The following is a 5,564-nucleotide window of genomic DNA, read 5'->3' on the forward strand; positions in this document are numbered from 1 at the left end:
AGGGATAAACTATCAATCCACACAGGTCACTACAGGGCTCAACAAATCCACTTGTACATAAATAAATAAGAGAAGAAATCAGTTCTGGGAAAGAATCTTGCAATTAAATTATGATGGCTTCACTAACCTTTTTGTCAGATTGTCCAAATCTTCATTCCACTTGTTTTGAAAAGAATTAGTAGTCAATGGTGACATTATAGAATATATTAATAACAGATAGCTTACACTGTATTTATTGTATTAGAAACCTATTGATGAAAATTGAAACAGTATCTTCCACATGGCAATAGCATATATACATCAATCACTTGAAACCTGTAATCAGAAATGTATTAAATAATTCATTTTCCAAGTTCATACAAACTTTTAACACATTAGCCGATCAAGTCAGGTGTAGAGTAAATGTGTCAGCATTAAACCAGCCTGTATGCAGGTTTCATTGACATTAGGCTAGGAGGGTAGAGACATGAGGCTGTGAGTTGGCAGCATGTAAAATATGGAGTGGAGTGGTGGAGTGGAGTCTGGAGTCTATTTTGGAGTGGAGTCACTGGAGTGGATTCTATTTTGGAGTCAATTTTGGAGTGGAGTCAAGTTTTTGGAGTGGAGTAACTGGAGTGGAGTCAATTTTGGAGTGGAGTCACTAGAGTGGAGTCTATTTTGGCACCAATTTTGGAGTCAATTTTAGAGTGAAGTCACTGGTGTGGAGTCTGTAATAGAGTCAATTTTTGAGCGGAGTCACTGGAGTGGAGTCACTGGAGTGGAGTCACTAAAAAGTGGTCTCTTAATACTTTGATTGATAAAATGTGTCTTAAGACAAATGTCAATGGTCTCTAAATAAAAGTGGCCGACTGTATATCTTGAGCAATTTATTAAATTCTGCTGTTTGAAAGAGATTACAGTGGAGACACGGGGGAGGGGGAGGGCATGAGAGTTGGTTTTAGTGCTCTTTGTGCTCAAGATTTATTGAAGAGAAGTTACCTGCACAAATTTATTGATATGTTTTGTTTGCCATACTTTGTTAAACTTTTGGTCACAGGTGGTCTTAGATCGCTGTAACCCATCAATAAAGTTAGCAATATTGGTGCTACAAAACTACAACAAATATTCATCATAAAGGAAGTTAATATAAAGTATAAGTGAGAAAGGTAAAGATAAAACCATTAATTAATTTACTTACAGAACATTAATTTGTGTTGATAGTTTAGTGATATAACTGTGTAAAACAATGTTACCATATACCATTCTATGGCATTTAAGTCATTTCTTCACGGTAAACAATTAAATTGAAGCATTTCTTATTTTTTTGCAATAACTTGAAAAAATATTGTGCTATCCCGTCTCTAGATTTGCCATGGAATTCTATGGAAATCCACGGAAAATATTCCATGGAGTATTCGGACTACCAATTTATATCATTTTTTTATGAAACAAAAATACGAAGAAAAAAATCCGTGGAGTTCCATGGATTTCAATGGAATGCCACATAGTTCCATGGAAATCCATGTGTTTCCATGGAAATCCACGGTTTTCCATGGTACACCACAGATGACCATGGAAACCAGCGAAATTCCATGGCAATCCGTGGAGTATTCGGACGGCATGCCATGGCAAATAACTGTGGAAATCTGCGGAAATACCATGGAAACTTGTTGGTGACAGAACTGGACTGAAATGAAAATCAGAAACCATTATGAATGTCACATCTTAATTTATAATTTCATAATAGTCAGTAGTATAACAAAACTGCTTATGAATTTTGACATTTCTTCACTAGGTGACAGAAAATAGTACAAACAATATGGAGCTAAAATGTCACCAGTTTCTATTCAGTTCCACTGTCATTGTAGTATATCAATGTTTTCCACTGTTTGTCATAATGCATTATAGTCGGTATAAGATATGCCATCATTTTCAACTGAATGTAACTATTGGTTGAGAAATTTTCTGTCACTGTTGGCCACCATCAGTTTAAAATATCATGTAGTTTTCATTAACTGCCACAAAGCCATCATTTGCCATCAGTTGTCTCACTGCATTAACCTGTTGAAATAATAAACCAAGAGATATTAAACCAATTAAACCATAAAAGCAGTTTCTTCATTAGTTTTGTCCTTACTTCATAATTTCAAAATTGAATGGTATTCAAAGAAGTGCTTCTTTATCATACAGGCAATACTGCAGACTTAAGCAAGTAATAACATTACTTATTATATTTTCAAGAAAATGTATTTTTCAATTTGATTTCAAATGTAGGTAGAATAAGGTTCCATAAAAAAAGGCATGCAGACAGATATTCAATGTTTTGGGGTAGTGATCAATAGGTTCAACTTATGCATTACTATTATTGTATAAATGGTGACCTAATTGAAATTCTACCAGTTACCTGCACTAACACCAATGTGTTGACTGCCAAGTGATAACTTAATTTGATACTTTTTGAATCATTATATAAAATATTGGTCTAGACTTGATATAAGGGAGATAATTATAAAACCTGTCATGGGTTCTGCTGGAAATTATAAATCTGATCCATTCAGTCGTGTTCAGGGAAAATTGTCAGTTGCCCACTTTCAATCAAACATAGAACAATGGTAGTGTGTACATGTATTTATAGTACTATAGTAATTACTTACATGTCTTTGAATTGTTGGATGGAGTCTCCTTTGAACACAATACATTGGGTCACTAAACTGAATTATCTCCATTCATTCATTCATGTATGCTGTTTATATACTCCTGAAAAACAGATATAGTTTAAAACCTAGATGTCCATAAAAAAATGTTGGTTTATTATTTATTAGGTATGTCAATGACCTGAAATTAAAACTATACATCATGATGAATAAATGGGACCAGAAATATCTTATCAGCAGCTTTTTACAGATGTGGCAAATTGAGGGTTACAAATTAATCAGCACAAATACCTGCACATTTAACAAAATTTCTAACTTTACCCTTGGATAAGATTATATAAAAAATTTCTTTTTGAATTTTGGCACACATTTAAAACATACAAATTTTGTATTATATACAATTTAAGTGTATAATGTTAACTTTTTATTTTATTTAATTTCATGGAAAGTTTGATATTACATTAACAAAAATATTTTTTTCTAAAATAATCTCCCTGAACATCATAAATATATAATTATGTACTAGTATTCTGTTAGACTCCTCTTAAATGAACACATACATCTGTACATTATAACCAATTTTCATTTACTTGTACATTCCAGTTTATATTAAATGTTAGACATAGATTTTCACAAGTAGGCTCCTTAATAATTTAATGTTGGAGCCAAGGGACCAGACATCAACTTCACTGAAAGATTCTCCCTTATTTTTTTAAATTTAAAAATCATATTAATATGGAAAACAACTAGGAAGTTGAATATATCAGAATTCAAAAGAAAAAGTAATAGTACCTAAATAACAAATAGCTGCTTAATATGTGTATTATTGCTAAATTTTCGAAAAAATGTTAAACACTTTCAATAGAGTGCAAAATCATTGATTAATAACAAGTAAATAATCCATAAACATTTCTTTTTACTAAAAACATAATTTTCATTAATACCTTAACATAAAAGTGTGCAACACCAATAAACCAGTTTAATAACAGGTTAAAAACACATATTATAATTCTCTGAATTTACTTAGTAAACAGTGGTCAGCTGACTGGTAGCATTGTTTACCCTGTAATACAGCAGAGCCACCTGTGGAGATAACTCTACTGGCTTAAATTTTATTGAACCCATTGAATAATTTCATTTAAAAAGTGTCCAATTTTCCTTTTAGTAAATTAAAAGCATGATAAACTAGAAATGGCAGCTGCTTAATAGAACTTTGCAAAACAAAAGCTGTTAAATAAATGAACAAAAATATATATGAAGCAAAATCATTTGTTGCATAACACAATCAAAGCTAAGCTGCCTGCTTCCAGTTTGAATCCATTTTACTAGTTTTGTTACATTGCTATAGGTACTCTACATTGCTGTTGGAAAATCATGAATAAATTTTATGAACTCACCTGGTGTATTCTTTTAGTTATTGTTAACTTCCAAGCTGCATGTAAACACAGTAAAATAACTCCACTCCATCCTGCTCTCAAACAAAGAACTTCCTGTGTAGATTTGAAATTTTGATATTCTTGGGCAAATGTGTCATTTACAGTCAGCTATTTGAGGATACATCTAGGATGTTAAAGGTATTTTGTACCACAGGTTGATTTTATTCCATTTACATACTCATTATTTTTGAAGTTTACCCTGATATTAAACAGAAAAAAAAGTTCAGGATTACTTTTTGAGGTACATTTACAGCCCCCAGAAGTAGTTCACAAACTTTATTTTCATTGGTTGATCTCTTGTTATGAGTTTCTAAATATAAAGCAGACAAGATCTTATCATGCAGTCTGGGATAATCTCCTGTTGTGAGACAAGCAACAGGTACACTACAGAAGATTAAAAGAACCAAATAATTTATTACTTGATTAATCAAATTAAGAATCCCTTGGCCAGGTAACTTTTAATGAATTTTGGTGTAAAGAATTGTAATATTATATATGTAACTATTGTTAGTGCTGTTCTTTTTGGTGTTATTCTAGGAGAAAAAGTCATGATATTTCAATAATTTTTTAAAGATTAGTTCAAAATGAACCTATCTGCAAGGTGAGTTTATATGACAAGTTTGCATTACAATAAATGTTTTACAGTAAAACCTGCTTTAGCAGTCACCTCTATTAAGCAGCCAACCTGTCTTAGGCAGCCAGTACGTCATTTCCCAAAATGGTCATTCATGCTATAAATTACCTGCATGAAGCAGCCATCTGCCATAAGCAGCCACTTTTTCCTACTGCCTTGGCTGGCTTCTTAAGACAGGTTTTACTGTAATTCCATTAGTTGTTTTACCTATCTAATTAAGTTAGTTTTAGTTATTGGTCATAAAACATACTAATCCATTAAAATATTCTATGTTCACAAGAAATACCTCCCAAAAATTCTAAGTCCACAGTTCCCATCAATTTCCATCACAAAAATTTTCTAAGTTATTTTCTATGCTATTTTCCATCCCAAAATTTTACTAAGTCCAATTTTCCATGGCAAAAGCTCCTGTTTCCGTGGAAAATGATCAATATTTCAGCTGTAATCCATGGAAATCCATGGCAAACTTACTGTTCCATTCAATGTCCATGGAAAATTTCAATATTCCACGGATTTCCATGCTAATTGCCACGGAACTCCATGGAATTCCATGGCAAAAGCCTTATTACCATGGCAAATCTAGAGACGGGATATTTCTGTTGTATACTTAAACTTAAAAAGCAATGCTAGGATTATACTTTCAGCAAAAAAGGTAGATATCTTTCTTCATAAAATAAATGCTACTTAATTGAATTATAACATCCGAAGTGTTCTGCGACTTTAACCCTTATCATTAGACATGATTTATACTGCCTTTGCAACCAGTGCAGATCAGTATCAGCCTGCACATCCATGCAGTCTGATCATGGTCTGCACTATTCGCCATTCAGTCAGTATCTTTTTCGTAAACACCCCTTTTAA

At 32.4% G+C, this 5,564-nt stretch overlaps 1 long non-coding RNA gene across 1 annotated transcript; it reads right to left on the reverse strand.

The window, feature by feature from the left end:
* Positions 1–1,334: 1,334 nt before the first annotated feature.
* On the reverse strand, positions 1,335–4,662 carry LOC123527867 (uncharacterized). The gene is made up of 3 exons (XR_008371185.1): positions 4,031–4,662; positions 2,634–2,736; positions 1,335–2,040 (listed from the first exon to the last, which is right to left on the reverse strand). It is a non-coding gene; the product is annotated as an uncharacterized LOC123527867 (long non-coding RNA).
* Positions 4,663–5,564: the final 902 nt, after the last annotated feature.

Source organism: Mercenaria mercenaria, chromosome 5, assembly GCF_021730395.1.
Source record: "Mercenaria mercenaria strain notata chromosome 5, MADL_Memer_1, whole genome shotgun sequence".
NCBI lineage: Eukaryota > Metazoa > Mollusca > Bivalvia > Venerida > Veneridae > Mercenaria > Mercenaria mercenaria.